Source organism: Neolamprologus multifasciatus, chromosome 17 (assembly GCF_963576455.1).
Source record: "Neolamprologus multifasciatus chromosome 17, fNeoMul1.2, whole genome shotgun sequence".
Classification (NCBI taxonomy): Eukaryota; Metazoa; Chordata; class Actinopteri; order Cichliformes; family Cichlidae; genus Neolamprologus; species Neolamprologus multifasciatus.
Genome location: NC_140455.1, coordinates 1,928,659 through 1,946,609, shown reverse-complemented (window position 1 = coordinate 1,946,609; position 17,951 = coordinate 1,928,659). Strand labels below are relative to the sequence as shown.

At 41.1% G+C, this 17,951-nt stretch overlaps 1 long non-coding RNA gene across 1 annotated transcript in view; it reads left to right on the top strand.

The window, feature by feature from the left end:
• Window positions 1–17,951, top strand: part of LOC146498675 (uncharacterized) — a 245,408-nt gene that overhangs the window by 57,315 nt on the left and 170,142 nt on the right. The window lies entirely within an intron of this gene.

Genomic DNA, 17,951 nt, shown 5'->3' with positions numbered 1-17,951 from the left:
TAAATAAAAATGTTAAAGGAGTAGTGAGAAATGGGTAGGCTTTTGGAGATTTCTCCACATACAGTGGTGAATAGATGTGTGGCATGCCTCTTTGATACATGGAAGATGGTCTTGCTCAGTTCACGCAAACAGTTCTTGTCAGTTTGCAGATTTTACAAAACACCTTTTAACAGAGGGTAAAACTGAAAGTTAAAAAAACGCAGCAGTCTCTCTAAAAATGTATGAAGTTCTCTAATACTTCTGGTAAATGGACTGGTTCTTATATAGCACTTTTCTTCTCTGTCTGAGCACTCAAAGTGCTTTATACAACTAATTCATTCACCCAAGCTTAAGTGCTCTTTCTAACATTCACACTCCAATGGATGCATCGGAGAGCAACATGGGGTTAGTATCTTGCCCAAGGATATTTGGCATGCAGACTGAAGGAGCCTAGGATCGAAACCACCAACCTTCTGGTTAGTGGCTGCCCTGCTCTGCCACCCCCTTCTGCTCTCACCTCCTAAAATGTGGACTTTGTTGCTCTATAAACAAGGATTCTTAACGGCCGGTGTCCAGTATTGCCGCAGCAAGGCTCCACCACCGGTGCATGGATGACTTGGCAAGAAGACAGCATCTTCCATGGAAACAATGGGTTGCCAGGCCAACTGGTCTCTAGGTCTGTGCAACTGAGTTCTTAACTGGGAAGCATTTTTTGTGTGAGCCTTCAACAGACCAATATCATTAGACAAAAGCTTTGGTTTTGAATCAAAGTTGTTTTGGTTTTTTTACCAGAATGAACTGAGCCCTTAGCCCTATGTGCCTTTAAATGAGCACATTGCCCCAGAAACCTTTGTTTGTCCAAGTACTTGTGTATAAAAAACTATATATTAATGTTTGACCACATTTGGGAATCAGAGCAGAGAGAAGATGACAACAGGTGGTGCCATAGAGCCAACTGACTAGTCTTCTTTTTCTGCTGATGTCGCCCAGCTTCTGTAGGCTGCCACTGCCACTGGAGTGGAAAACTGCTGCCTGCCTCCACTGTCTGTGCCACTATCAAAGCCCTACCCACCATGGCCACCTACTTTTGACTTCCATTGTTATATAAATTTAGCTGTTTGCTCCTTTGCTCCTTTGTTCATTCGCTTCTCTGGGATATTTCCCCTCTTTTGAAGGAAACAGATCAAGCAGGCATAACTGATTGTGTTAGTGACAGGAAGTAAAGCTAAAGACATATAATAAAATCCTAAAAAATAATCTATTTTTTGCAGTAAAAGCATGAAAATGACAAAAGACAAACAAAGCCAACTATTGACGCTATCAACAGACGAACGTCTTATCAAATTGGGATTGTGGATGGTAAATTGAAATCACAAACAAAGCTGTTCTGTGAGTCTACATGGGTCTCTCTCTGTTTCTTTGGGGAAAACCAGAAATCACTGGTAAAATATTTATTCAATCAATAGCAATGGCATAATTGTTTCAAATATGGAATTGGAGTTATTCACAGGGTTGGATAGTAGATTACATCAAATCAGAAATTCAAATGATAGAAAATATCTTACTTTAGTAATGTATTTTGTATTTGTGTAAGCACATGTGCACCTTAATCCAGCTCAAAAAACATTTCCATTGATATGATCAATGGAAATGTTTTTAGCTAGAAGCCAGGTCAGGTTTGATCTCATCAAAACTTAAATGCAAGTGTTTTCTCTCCAGAAGAAATGCCGAGACTTTTTGGAAAGTTTGTGCCCAAAAATGAAAAGCAGTTCTGCCAAAATGTTCATACGTCAGAGTCAAAGGAGCTTGCAAAGAGCTTGTGGTGTATGCCGTACAGTGCAGTGAGGAATGCCCAGACCTCTACATTGGAGAGACCAAACACCCACTTCACAAGCGGATGGCACAACATAGAAGAGCCACCTCCACAGGACAAGACTCAGCAGTCCATCTGCATCTAAAGGTCACAGGTCACTCTTTCGAGGATGCCAATGTTCACATTTTGGACAGAGAGGACAGATGGTTTGAAAGAGGAGTGAAAGAAGCATCTATGTCCACTGTGAGCGACCATCTTTGAACAGAGGCGGTGGTTTACGACACCAACTGTCTGCCATCTATAATCCAGTTTTGAGTTCCCTCCCCAGACGCCTTAACACCCACTCACATCCTGGGCCATCTGACCTCAGGAAATCACATGATAAGGTGGGGCCAGGTTTCACAATGAGCTCACCTGAAACTCTGGCTCATTGTGACCCACACCCAGTTTCACACCTTGGCTCAGGCGATTAGAGGATCATCAGGGGGTCCTTTTGTCCCTCTGTGGGGGGAAACTCCCACTAGGTTTATATCTGGGACTCTCCACCATTTGACCTTAGAACTGAAGAAGCTTCTCGGATGAGAGGTGAAACGTCTTCAAGCAACTTAAAGAAGTCCAGACACTTTTCTTTGCAAGCTCCTTTGACTACAGTGACCTGGATGACTGAGAACCTTCACAGACATACATCAGAGTCTTTACTAAATAAGATATTACTTTATATTCTGACAGTCCTTTCTCTCTTTACTTTCCCTTAACTAGTCACAGCAGATGCCTTCCGTCGCTGAGCCTGGTACTGCTGGAGGTTTCTGTTAAAAGGGAACTTGTTTTTTCTCCTCTGTCACCAAGGACGATAAGAATGATTTTGTTTTTCTCTCTGTAATAATGAATATGGAATCCCTTGTTAATACAGTTTGCTAAGCCTCTGAAACTGAAAATACTTATTCACTAAATCCATTACTAAGTGACTCAAAATTTGGCAGTTAATTATCCCAATATTGTTCTTAGCAATAAACCTACCCTTCCTCTAAACTGAAAACAAGGCATTTGGAATTTTTTTTTAACGTATCCACTCTTTTTAAAATCTTTGAATGTAAAAAAAGTCACTGTATGCTGCTCATAAGCAGTATGTCATTATCAATTTACCATAATAAATGAAGGTCAGTCTTTTAGTGGACTCTAAAGGAGGGTCGAGAACACAGCCTGCACTCCCTTAAAGGTTTATTGTGTAGAAAAACGGGTTAATGAAGATGTATCTGCAGTGGGAAGAATCAGCTCACTGAGCAGGAATCGTCTTCTGCCAAAGAGGAGAAGCACATTTTGGTGGACGTCATTGTTGCAGTGAAGAAATGTGTGTTATGATCTTAACTCTGATTCCTACTTGAGTTTCTTTCTGTACCAGATTTCATGGGGCAGTGGGTGACAGGCAAGAGTTTTCCCAAGACGTATGAAAGGCAGGTGAATTTTAGATAAGTGAAAACACAATTCTGCTTTCCATGGGAACAGATCAGCTCGGGTTTGGTTGTGAGCTCAGTTGGAGAGTTGCTGAGAAGCTGAGAGAGAGCTGAGAGCTTTGACTGGGGTTATCAATAGGCATCAGAGAGCCTCAATAACACATGCATTACAATGAGTGAGAGCTCGAGCTGGTGCTTGCATACAGGAGGGCAATGAACTGGTGATGAAGAGGCGTGTTGTGGAGCGGGAACCTGTCAGTGGACGGAGTCAAAGGTAGGAACTGCCCAACTCCACTTGAGAGCAGAGGAGATAGGAGAGAAAAAGCCTGACCAGTCCTGGACCGTGACACCAACATTGTTACAGAAATCATAAATGTTTAAAAATGAAGAACTTCTTAAATAGTCTTTCAAACCACGGTTTGCTTATTTTTAGCTTCTATGGGAGACTATAAATTACAAGTTAATAATTCCTTAAAAGCCTCCACTCTGCTTCTACTGCTGTAACTTTAATCATTGCATAATTCATAACCTCCTGTAAACATATACCTGCAAATATTACTCGCCCAAGTCTTTCTGCTTCCCTCCCTCGATGCTCTCTAATCTACAAATCTGCCACTGTTCAGCAGTTCCCTCCTCTAAGAGTAATCTGGGAATTCAAGTCAGCACACACAATAGCATTTTGTGTTGCAGTATGCGTTCTGCTGCTATGTTTTAGTATCTCTCCCCCCAGGGTGTGTAACGTGTCTTTTTCCCTTGTTTTTCAGTTGTCTCATCACCCTCCTGTTCCTGAGGAACACCTGGGACACTTGTACAATGAACCAAGTTCAGCAAATCCAGGTTATCTTTACAATACCTGGATTCATTCATCTTATCTCTCCCCTAATCTTAACCACATGACGCTGGTTATCGGCTCCATTAGCCAACCCAGTGTTTCCCAGTCAAACCATGACCAAGTTCACGTACAAGGGAGAGATAATTAGCACCAAGAGGAATCATAAACACAGAAAGGTCTGCTGCAGCAAAGCAGTGTTTTGAGTGTGTATTACAAGATAGAAACAAATATTTATTCATTTATTTAAATATTTGTCTGTGGCTTACAATGTAAACTGCCAATGCCACTGTATGAAATCTTTCACAATGTGAATGTGTGATGAGTGGCGATCAAGAATTAGAGGGTATGAATGAAGGAGGCTCTGTGTGCTGTGGACACATCAGAAAGGAAGTGACCATATCCAGTTCTGAGTAATGAAAGCTGCAAACAAGCAGTTAGAAAGTAGAGATAAATGTTTTAAATGAGTTAAAGGAAGCCTTCATTTACAGCAGGTACAGCAGTACAAGAAATCCTAAACCATAGACAGTGGTTAGGATGGTCATACTGGAGAGAGTTCTGTGGGACAGACTGGGGGAATGGACAAGACCAAATGTTTCCAGTAGTCTGGATAAGTGGCTGACTAACAAGGAAAATGCATTATTAATGATAAATATATGTGCTGGTGTAAAAAGCAACAACAATTTCACTGAGGAAGGAAAGTAAGGTAGGGAAGGCTCTAAGGAGAAATAATAACAGTGACAGTGAGCTATCAACTCAATGATTTGTTGACAAGAATATCACCACAAATACCTTTTGTGTGGCTGTGATTATAGCCATGGTTACCTGTATCAACATTTGAACCTTACCTACAACTCACACACGACTCTCTCTAAAAATGGAATTTTAGTTAACGCCTTCTCTCAAACTGAAGAAAATGAAGGTTTAAGAAATAATGAGGGTAAAATAAAATACTGAGAGACTCTGAGAGACATTTGTAACACAAGCATCTCCCTCCTTAGGTCTTTAGTGATCAAAATAGAAAGTAAAACACAAATTTAATAAGGTTAGTTGTGCATGAGATTTGCATCACTTCATATAAGCAACATGCAACCTGTGGATTCTGCAATAAAAGTCCTTTTTGCATGGCAGACTACATTTCATAGCCCTTGTTGCTGGTTCACAGATGCCACAGTAGGTTGCAGAAAGAGTCACCTCCACAGGCGATTACAGTCTGCCATTTGGGGTGCAACACCGCCACCTCGTGTCCCTCTTAGCAGCTACACCCACCCATTGAGCGCTTAAACGGGCTTGGCGCTCAGAGGTGTGCAGCCTGCTGCCTTCTCTCAGTCTGAACAGAGCATTTTTTTCTCCCGCAGACACCCGAGCTGGGAACCGATCTGTCCTCTCCAGAAACATCCTCTAGGAGATCCAAATCAGCAGTTTCCTCTTCTTAAAAGCCATCTTGGTTTTCTCGTGTGATTGAAGAGCTGCGATTTAAAAAAAAAAGAAGGAAACCTCCGTTCTTTAGTAGCTGCATCAGGTAAGACAATTTGCAATCAGTTTGAAAGAGAAACGCCTCATTTTACGACTTGGTGATGTGTTGCTGGGTTGTTGGGCGTGGGAATGTGTGGCTTGTGGGAATGAACAAAAGATGATGCTCAGTGTGGATCGTTCCTGACTGCACCTGCTTCTAAATGAGTGTGTCTGCCATGGGTGTAAATGCATGAAACACTTTTGCAAGGTGCTGTAAGATCAACAAGGCGAGGTTGATGTAGCAGTTCGGGGAGTAATGATCAAGCAGCGATGGTTGAAAGCATCATGACAGACGGAGCAGATGTTACTCAAACTGCCTGCAGTTGGCGATGATCACGAGGCAAGCATGGAGAGCCTATTTTCCTTTGGTTAGCTTAATATAACTTTCGATTTGAACAGTATTCCTCGGATTCATGTCATCCGCTGGCATTCAAATCAATTTCATCACCATCAAAGAGCTGCTGAAGAGCTGGTGCCAGCTGAGCCACGGGATCTTTATCTTCCACAAGGAATCATTCAGGGGTTTTTTTTTCGCGGGGGTGGGGGGGCAGTGACAAACTTTATGTGAAGCAGCTGCAGACATGCACTCTTGGACTTTTGTCCTTTTCCTTTTATGATGTCTGCAAGATGTCTGTCAGCTCAAGATGCTCTAGGTTTTGTCGTTCACGTTATGGAAACCTCACTTTAGGAGGAACCATCATATGATGTTTGCTTTCATGAGACGGGAATTTGGACTCATCCTAATCTGTTTAGTATCCCTCACAGCCTGGACTCATGAATTCCTGGAACATTTTTAATAATAGATGGCTGAACAGATTCACTAGGTTGCAGCATTGATTTTTGTCTGTGCACGGCTGTAAAGAGTCGCCTGATAAGAACCAATTGGGGCATTTTTTTTCTCTTATGAAGAAAATCTATAGTAATCATAGTAAATCCTAAAGTGGATAGTATATAAATATTGAAAATTCCAAGATACTTGTATAGCAGCAGAGTGACGACACAGACAAAGACAATGACACAGACACTAAAGTGTTCACAAAGTGACAGTAAACTAAAACTGATTTATTATCATTGTTTAATCTTTGTTAAGTCCAGTTTTTCCTAAAAGCTGTCCATGGATGAACTCCCTAATCATCTACATTTCATGTGTTACCATAAACCGCACCTCTTGCCATACGAGACTCTGTGTTTGTTCCAGCGAATAATAACAGCTTCTTTATTGCCCTAATTGAATTACACACCCAAGTCAGACGCACCAATTATTTCCTTGATTGTGTAACAAGTGAGATGCTGCGGCATCTGGTATCCCCATCCCACAGGAGCGGTGTGAGGCCTGAACTGGCTGTGAGCCCGCTGATGGCCTTAACCGCCCCCCTCGTTCAACCAGAAGCTGCAGAATTGAGAGGGGTAAGGATTTCTTCCCTTGGGAATACTAATAACCTTAGCAGACTGATTTGTCTGCATCTTGTTCACTATCAACTCAGTAGGTGTGAGGTCGTGTCAGGACGCTGCAGTCATGTTGGGGCTAGATAGAGTCTGGTAGGGTGAATGGGGCTGCATAAGTAAGCGTTTTTATTAGCCCAAGAGAAATCCTTAACTCTGGTGAATCCTGCTTTAAAGAAGAGCCCACAGACTCTGGTTGCCAAAGGCCAGTGGTGTTTGGGAATATCTGTCCTTTTGGTTATTTGGAATGGTCACTACAAGCATTGTTATCCATTTAGACAATGGACAGCACCACTCCCCTATAATACAGGATGGGGGCTGGTCCCTATACCAGATGCCATAGGGCAAGATGCAGGGTACACCCTGGACGGGTCACCAGTCTGTCAAGAAGTACCCAGAGAGAATCCTCACAGTCACAACACCATAACGCTACACTGTTCACATGGGGGATTTGAACCCAGGCACTTGCTTGCTGCGAGGCAGCAGTACTAACCACTGTACCACTCTTTTTTAGCCTTTTTGCTTTGTATGAGAAAGAAAAGCAGCATATAGTTAGTGGTCTACACATTTGCCTGACATGTAAAAGATCTCTGGTTTGATGCCAGGAGGAGCCACCAATCCATTTGGGGTTGTATCAAGAAGGGCATCTGGTGTAAGAGATCTGCCAAATCAAACATGCACCTCCTGTGGTGATCTCTGTGAATAAGGGAGCAGCTGAAAACAGCAAAAAAGAGAAGGGAGGAAGTTTAAACCAGCAAATAAATAACTGGAACACAGCTTGTTTAATGAGGTAATGAGATAACTGCTGAAACTCAGTTTATGCACTCATCGCTATCGGTCGTGTGCTGTCATGCAGTGGAAGCTTACACCTAGAAACGGGGTATCATTTCCTTTTGAATGATTCTGAAAACCGCTGATGGGCATTACTCCATTCATTCACGCTGGATCCAAACTTTTATCCAAGTAACTAACATGACTCCATTTGATTATTTAACCGTGTTTGGTAAATTTCTCCTTGTTGGAACACAATAACACAACACAGCAATACCATGTTTTTACATTTGGAAAGACACAAACTCTTTTTAGTGGCTTTGTTGGTTTTGTATCAGATTTTATTTGCTCTGGTTTCTGTCTTTGATTCAACCCCATTTAGATGTGGTCTTGGCTATAAACATCACTGGAGCTGCTCGTTGAACCGAGTGGTGTTTGCCTAAGATCGTCTTCTCTCTCGCTCTGCCTTTTGTCTTTTCGTCTCTGACATTTTTGGTTAGTTTTCTGCTTTCTGTTGCAATGAATCCACTCTCTAACCAAACCACTTCCAGGTGTTTCTGTCCAAGTAATAAGGATGGATATTGAACCTCAAGACCATTTTTTGATGACTGAAATGTTTCCATCCAGTTGGTCGGAGTACTGAAAACCAAGTTTAGATATCTGGCCAGATTCAGAATCTGGAAATTTAGTGTACATCATTCCTGTTTAGAGAACTTTTAATATTTGGAAAAATGGTTTCTGTAAAACGAGTTAAAAGAGAAAAAGGTTTGAAGCTCACATGGTGCTGGGACCACAAAAAAAGTAATAATAATTTTATATGTTCTCTGGTGGAATGAAGCCATGCATTTTACATCTGTGTCTGCATTTTAAGTGCATGTTTAAAATGAGAAGGAGATGAGCACCAGGGTGGTTTGAGGTGCTGACATGTGGAACAGGAACATGTCGGGCTGGTTTGGTTCATTGATGCTGTGTGTTAGCGGTGAACCCTGGGGACTCAACCCCTGTCTCCTGCGTTGGTCCTTCTGTTCAGCTCTCCATTATGACTGTCACTCTTATCATCAGCTAATTCCAGCTTCCTGCACGACTTTCATCATATTTTAATCTTTTCTTCTTCACTCTTTTTTTAGCTTTCTTTCTCTAAGTATGCTTCCTGCCGCATAGAAGTAATAGCTTTCCTTCCCTTCTCCCGTGTCCTTCGATCTTTCCTTATTTCCCTTCCCTCATCTCTTCCTTCTCTTTCATGTCAAAGCTTTCATTTTACAACTTCTTTTTTGTGCCCTTGGGTTGTGTCTGTGTGGGAGCACGAGGGTAGCGTTTCACCAAGATCAATGACGGCTTAAGATATTTCATTTAAAGTGTCAGATTAAATTAGGTCTAACCGCGGCAGATGGGGGTTTAAAGGCCCCTGATAGAGAGCAGGGACATGCTCTCCCATCAGCATCGATTAGCTCCATTGTCATTTTTGGATGGAGACTCATGTGATTAATTGGACCTTAAGAAGTACCTGAAGGTATGTCATCAGATTTTACTTTGGGATTGAGATTTTTTTTCTTCTTGAAAACTGACTAATCAGTTTCCAAGTTTCCTTCTTCCCGATCATGCAGTTGTTATCTGAGTTACAGTGAATCTGGGTTAACTCGTGAGTCTTTTCTGTGTAGAAACTACTCGCGGATGCTCAAAGTAAATCTACCGCAAAGCACATTTGACAATAGCAAAGACTCAAGAATTAAAGACTGTTGAAAAGAGGAGAAAAGACTAAAGCGGCGTGTAATCAAAACACTGAGGTGAGAAAGAGCAAAAAACAAACTGCTGCTTTTACTGTTTTCTAGAGAGGAGGAAGGCATGGGGAATAGGGAATAATAAGAGACAAAAAGCAGAGGTAGGTCACCACTGACTGTTCAAGGCAGAGAGCCTCGTGGCACCGACGGCCTGTGGAGCTGCTCTCTGAGGATACTGGATGAACTTGTCGTGAGAGATGTAGGTTTGTGTCTCTGCAGCTATGAGCTGTGGATAAAATCTCCAGTGAAGGATTGGAAGGTTGTTGTGTGTATATGTCCACAGTAATGGTCATCAATATTATACTTTTATATATAAAGGAATAAAGGAACCGAAGGCCTTATCTAGAATCCAATGGTTTGTCTTTAGCCCGTTGGCTAATTTTATGGGAGATCTGGTGTGACGAAATTTTTGAAAAGTGACGTCATGTGCTCGTTGCTCTCCGCCATAGTGGACGTGATAAGCGATAGTGATCATGTTCAATCACTTATATGTAATAATTTGGTGCAGTGGTCAGAACACAGGTTAGAAATTTAGATTGGAGGGGCGGGGACTAATCTGTGTGCAGAACGGTGTTAGTATTGTAGAAGTAAGGGCAATTTGCAGACATTTCAGCTTATAATAGACGGGAAACTGCAGAACTGTGTGTGTGGGACATCACCTGAAGGTTCAATCTGTGATGTTTGTGGGTGCTGGAAAAAAATGTTCTGTTTTATAGGAGCTTATTTAACATACATTATATTGTGCAACATTTTTGCATCAAGAAGAGCTTTAAATGCTCCTACAATTGGCATTGTAAGAAAGAATGTTAAAAGCAGGCAGATAAAAACAGAAAGGACACTGCCAGCCCTTCTAACTGGATTAAAACTAGTGGAATTTTTGGGGAGCTGATTCCTAATTTAAAGCTTCTGGCCAGTTAGAACATGTAATATGAATGCTTGAGGTGAAGTAGAGCGCAGACATGGTTCTTATATGAAAATGATCAAGAATCCAATTTTTCATCAGTCCTATTATGAAAGTATAATGGATAAAATGACAGGATTGGCTGAATTTACCCTGAAGTGACCTTGGATTCACACAGTAAGAAACTTTGAAGAATGGATTGCCTAATAGATAGAGCCTCTAGTCGAGTGTCTAGTCTGTCTGTTCGATAATACCAACCTGTCTCACAGCTGATCCAGTAACCCACATTTGTACAAGTACACAGGTACCTTGTTGGCACTTGATTGATCTTTTATTGACTCATTCAGTATGTCTCTATTTTGACTTTTGGAGGTTCAGAGAAAGTCAGCACAGTGTGCGTTTCCATTTGAGTCTCTCACAATGCTACACATTGTCAACATGGAGCAGTTGAGTACAAACATGTTGTTTGACTTTAGGCCGACACTAGTGTACCTCACTCCTTTGTGAGTCAGCTACTGCCACTATAGAGGTTTTGCTTGTGACGTCATGTGCTCGTTGCTCTCCGCCATATTGGACGTGATGAGCGGTAGTGATCATGTTCAATCACTTATATGTAATATACATAAAAAGTATCACTACTTTTGTGCTGTGTGATTGGATGCAGCAATCAATACTTTCCTGTTGAACACACAAGAATACAGAAAAAGTGGAAGAGAATGTAATTTTTCTGCCCGTTTCTCATGCCGACCGCTTAGAATACTAATCAGGTGGAACCTGATAATCTTCCACGGCACACCTGATTATTTCTCACGGCACACCTGAGCAGCGGCACAGTGGTTGGGAAACACTGCTCTAGTGTCCTAAAACTTGTAAACTACTTGTCCTTGCTATATGATGTACTTTTTGCTGCTATTAAAAGCTGTTGCCATCATTTTTCTGGCAAATATCCAGAAAATGAAACCAGCTGAGCTGAGACTGAGTTAGATGTTAATACAGTCTCGATCAAAAGTTTCAGTTTAAGTGTTGTTTTCAATAAACTGCATGCTCAAAAATGTTTTGTCTGACTCCCATTTCTTCTTGTTGAAGCTTTACTTGGAAACTTGTTAAGAAACTATGATTTTTTTTTGCTATTTTTCAAGTTGTCTTAAACTTTTAATCGGGACTGTATATTACTTCTGTTAAAGAGTCCTGACAACAGGCGTGACTGTTGCCTCACATTTCTTCTGATTGGCAGGGCTGAAAGCACTGCCAATCAGAAGGGATTAGGCATCAACTCTTAATGTTGATGCCTAAAACAGCAGCAATGTGGCAAAAACAGGCTTCAGTTCAATGATTGCAATGAAAGAAAAAAATGAAAATGGGGCTTGAAGATTGAAGCTGGAAAGGGCGAGATAACAGAGTCCACATCTACTTCTCCTCTTGATATAAGTGTAACAGTGGGCCAAATGGGCCTTTTTCAGCCCTGACTCATGCTAATGCGTTAATATCAAACGCCGCCACTGCACACCACACAAATGGTGTGAATCTGCATTTTTATGTCATTTGCTATAAGATTGATAACCCATTAGTCTGAGCGTGGCAGGCTGAGCACAAGGTAAGGAGAAATATCCACACTTGGTTCTTATTTACATCAGGCCCATTCATCTCCCCTCTCATTTTAAGCTGAGCTTGACATTGAAACGGGTGTGTATTAAGCACAGAGAGGGGAGACTTTGGTATGTATCATACCGTTTTTTTTCTTTTTTTTTGCTCCACCCAAGGAGTGAATCAGAAATGATGAATGGCATGGCAGTTTAATGATCTTGTAGTGGCAAGGCAAGTGCTGAAGCAGGCGCATTACACGCTAACTGCAGTGAGATGAAGATAGACTTTTGCCAGAAGTGTGTAGCAGTCACATAAAAAGCCTCTTCGTCAATTAAAGGAATGATCTGTGGAGTAAAAGGCAATGATAAAGGTCATACTTATTGGACTCTTTCTACATCCACATACAAAACATCTTTCCTCTCTTTTTCTTATTATGAATATGCACCAGCTCCAGAATTCACCACATTCACTGCGATGCCCTCAGGATTTATCACACCGAGCATGCTCTCGAGCGCACATATAGATCTGTAGACTTTCGAGGAAATTAAGGGGGTAATTTGCATTTAACAGGGCTCCTTTTGTTTCTGCGAGGCCCATATCTTCAAAATAAGCCACAATGATGTTCTCTCTAGGCACAGCTACCCCACATCACAGGCTCGTGTCAGCTGGGAGGTTCAGTACCAATTACAATTACATCTCCATTTCGATCTCACACTTGCCACTCTCTTTGCCATTTTTTACCCTAGCTGCATTGTTGTGCCATCTCTCGTTTTTGTATGTAAAGGTATCAGAGCTTGGTCAAACACTAATCTGCCCTCGGTGCATTAGTCTGTTGCACGATACAACATGCCACTATGAGAGAATTAAATCCAATACATGCACCTTAGGAGTCTGCAGAGCACAGGCATCACTTTCAGGATTGTTTTTTGCAAGTTTTTTTTTTGTCGGATAAGTAATTGGATTCACTTCTGGTCATCTCAAAGTGTGTGTATTATCCTACTTGCTTAACTAGAAGTGGCATACATGTGCATGTGTGTCTTGGATGGTTTAGCCACAGCTACAGCCAGGGAATGTTGCCGACACGAACGGGACGACCACCACTTCCTGTATAATAAATCAGCATGGCATCAATCATACCATCAAAGCGGTGGTGGGTTAGCACTAGGGCTTATCTGCGGGTAAACTGAAGAAGGCTCGCATGAATCGTGAGTTTTTTGCAAGGTTATGTGAGTTCATCACATCTTACGCCACATGTCAGTGTTTCAGTGCACATTTCAAAGCGTGAGCTGCTCTGTATTTGCCAAAAGATGCAAACCACTCAGTCTCCATGAATACATTAGTAGCTGCAGGCTACATAGAAAATGACTGATCCCACTGCATGTAACAGGATCTTACTGCTGAATGTGAATACACATCAAGTCTGTAATATTGTATTTTATGCAATTGTAGTAAAGGCTAAAGGAAATGTATTCTGTCACTCATTGGAAAAGACTGATGGGAAAGTGATGTGCCCCGTGAAGGATTCCATATGTATTGGCTGCAAATTCTCCAATAATATAATAATGCATTCTCCAGATGCAATAAACTGATTTGTTTCCAAGCCATTGTTGGTTTGAGCTGGACAGAACCTTCTCTCTTTTGCAGTGGTTGTCCTATCCGGCTCCAGTAAAAAATAAGGTTGGTTTGTCTTTATTTAAAATTATGGTGAGTATACCTTTCAGATTCATTACAGTATACATTTACTTTGAAGTCACTAATCAGAGTAGCACAACGCAGTTGTGTGGTTGCAGAAAAAATAACTGGTGTAAATAGGAACTGACATGGAAAGACTCGAGTCAGTCTTGGCTACCTTAATGCCACAATTATAGATCTGTCCCTAATACTTTATGGTATTTGGAGGGAAAAAATAATCTCAACGAGTAGCTGTCTCTATGTGTTATTGTGTTCTTATGGGTGGGTGTGCTCTATTCCTGCTAGCCAGTGCATCCACCTAAATATCTCTTTTCCACTGATGTAATGCCGGTGCTGCCGGTGTGTCCCTGCTGGTCGTAGTTGTGCTTTCTAAGAACCAGACCACATTTCGTGACCCCTTAGTGTAAAATGTAAAAAACAATGGCGGTGAATAAAAAAATTAAAGCCAGTCATCTGCCAGTCATTAGTGAATTTCTTGCAGTAGCGTGAGACAGTGTTTCCAACTTTGGGTCCAGCAATATTCATGAGTCATGCTAATGTTATTGTTTTTTGCCTTTTTTTTCCAGTGGAAATGTGCGCACCAGTTGTGCTACCAGTTGTAGATTATAAACCTATTTTATTTGCAGGATTTACTAGTTTTGGAAGCAAGGCGGCGCAGTGGTTAGCACTGCCTCACCACAAGAAGATCCTGAGTTGGATTCCACCATCTGGCCGGGTGCTATTGGCCGGGGCCTTCCTGTGTGGAGTTTGCACGTTCCCCCCGTGTTTGCGTGGGATCTCCTGGCCACTCTGGCTTCCTCACACAGTCCAAAGACATGCAGTTAGTGGGGTTAGATAATTGGTGATTCTAAATTGCCCGGTGAATGTGAGTGCGAATGGTTTTCTGTATTAGCCCTGCGATAATTTGGCAACCCAGACGCTCCTTCACCCTGATAAGTATAAGTGAAAGAGAATGAATTGGTGGACTGTATTATTTGACAATCTATTGGTATTGGCATTTCTAACAGCTGACTGGTGGCTGTAGCTCAGGAGGTTGAGCAACTCTACTAATTGGAAGGTTGCACAAGAATCCTTGGGCAAGGCACTGAACCCAAAGTTGCCCCGCTCATCTGATAACTAAACGAGAACGAGAACAAAAGTGAGAACTAAAACTAAGAAACTGGAAACGTGGAACACTGAAAGCAGTAACACGGGGAAACTTACACACATGCTGAGATAACTACTAAGAGGGAAAGGACTATAATCACTAAGAGCTAAAGAAAACCAAAACTATGAACAACAATAATCAAATAATATAATTACTGAGTTTGAAACACAAATACTGGGTTGCAGACCGAGTACTGTGACAGTTAGCTGGCTTGACAAAACCTAAAACCCAGGTTGCAGATAGCAAGTGTCAGGACAGCGGTTATTAAGTTTTTCCCTTAAGCAGGGTTTCCTATTTCAGACATAAAAATGAGCATTCTGTCATGTAACCACTGTTCCACATGAAATGATCCCCATGAATCCTGCCTGCTCCAGACGCATTATGAGAGGATGATAATAAAATGGCTGATTAAAAATACACAAAGAAGAATATTAACATTAACATAGTGTCAGAGTGTATTTTTGGTTGTAAGTGCCTACTTGTACTATCACAGATAGGGGGCAGGTGTCAATAAGAATTTATTCTTCTTCCTGCTCCTTTTCATGCATGGAAACAGTGTTACTTTAATTGAAAGGAAGGTTGTGTATAGGAAAGGAATTAGTGCTATATCCATGTGTGAAAACATTAAAATGCAACACTGTTGCAGATAAAACAAAGGTTAGAGCTGCAGAGAAGACAGATTTGAGTGTGGGTATGTATTACAGCTCTGAAACTGTGAAAATGTTACTCAGCCTAATAAAGCAGATGCTGCAATTGCTTTAATTTGTTGGCAGATCAATGTGAAATACATTTTAGTGCTATAACAGGTATTCTTAAATGTTACATCGCATAAATGTGTGTTCTGTGTTTTAGTCGTGTAAGAATCAAGTACAACAACATTTATACATTTTCTGCGTCAACAAATTAATAGATGCACATTCCTATGACAATGCCCAGTTCACTCACTGGTTTTAGTAAGGTACGGCTTAATAACTTTATATGGGCATTATACATTCTCTATAATTTCTTTAAAGTGCACTGTAAATACAACAGTCAGTGGTAACGTGGCACTTCTGACTGATTTGAAACTGAAATCTGGAAAATAATTTGCTCCCAACCAGGGTACGTGTTCAGCATTAAGTTTCCACAGTAATTTAGCGAGGTGAAGAAAGCCACTTTTTGCGAAACAGAAAATGAATTTGAATGAATAAATAAATAACAAACATAGGAAAACTTGTTTGTATTGCCGGTTTTAGCAGATATGTCATATTTTTAAATAAGTAAATATACATATCGATTTTTATCCTAAAAATCCAATAGGGGTTATATTATATTAGCTAAAGTTAAGTCTAACTGGTTCCTAATTTTGGAAGGTTGCTTGAAGCCATGTACACCAATCTAGCATTTTTTGAAACAAGCAAGCAATTAATGAATTATCCAGTGAACAGCTGTCTGTATTCTTACTAACCACATTGGCTAAGCCACGTCCTCCATTCCTGGGATTTCCAGTATGCTGTGACCAGTGTCTGATGTAATGCAGTCCAAAGTACTGCAGTACTATAATTACTACAGTGATGCACTATTAAGCTTTAGTTAGGTATTAGTAATTGCTGTATTTATAAATTATGTAATTTATTAATACAGATATAAATGTTTATTTTTGGTTAATGTGGTAAACAAAACTTTCATTGCTAATGCACGAATGGCCAAAAACATGATGGAAAAAGTGCTAACACGACATCGACTCTACAAACAGAGCATGCTAACACAAAGCTAGCTAATGCATGCTTCGTCAGTTACGGTGCAGTATATCGTAGGTCATGTTGCAGACTAATGCAGCGAGTAGTGATACAAACGTCTTTCTCCAGTGAGTCAATAAGAAACTTAATGCATTACTTTTGTGCTTGTGTATATAACAACCCCAACATTAGCTATGATGGTCACAAAAGATCTGTTCATCATTTGTTTTTGGAACGCTCCATATTGCTGTGTCTATCAAAAGCTCTGTTATGACTTACCATCGATTTAGTGTGGCTTTATTTGCTCAAAGGATTGGGATATGACACAAATGCAGCACGTCTATGATGCCCATGGGCAGCGGTTCATGAATACACAATGAACTCCCGTTTGTTTATCATTTCCCCTCTCATTTCACTGATGTTGCTGCTTATGCCCTCTGGGCCTGGATGACACTGCAAACCCTTTAATCACTGATTGATGCCAACGCACACATGCAAGCTCACTCGCACATATCACACAACAATTCCAATGACTGATTCAGTATCAATTATTTTCTCAGACAGTGCTCATTAGGAGATACTCACTGGAACTAGGATCCTCTGCTTAGTTGGCTATTGGATTGACAGAACGTATGTGCAATCACTTTGGATCCAGAATAAGCAGGTTTTCCGTTCAATGGCAGCCTGGAGGGGGTTGAGGTTTTCAGTTGTGACCTAATGGACTGGTGGTCCAACATTGATCTTTGTGCAGTGGGTTCAAAGATTGGAATCAGACCTAGTTTATGTGTACTGTTTTATTACTGGGATGTGTTCATACATCATGAAGCATGGGTTAGTCTGCAGACCAAGTGCAAAGAGGGATGCTTTTAAACATGGAAACTACACTTCCCAGCAGAAATTCACAATATGTAGAGTATCGTCTTTAAGAGAGCAACAGTTTACGCATTCTAATATAAGGACATACAAGAAAACCTATAGTATTTGCATGTTACAGCAAGTGGAGCAACTGCTGTGTGGTGACAGCATACGGCAATCGAAAGCATCTCACTGACCAACTGGGACTTAATGGGACAACTAAGAGGCAAGTGAATGATTTCCAAAACCCACTAAAGACAGAACCACAGCAGTCTGCAGAGGCGAGAGCAGCTAAATGACATCAGAAATCAACAGTGAAGGGCTTTCCATGTTGCATTTGCATTTTTCAGTTTACATGCTTGGGATGGCTCGCACCTTGGGACGATTCACTAGTCACCTGACTGTCAGTCAAATGCCTATCAGTTACGTGCATAAAATGTCAATGTTAAAATATCAAAAATTAGGTTCCAGTCAC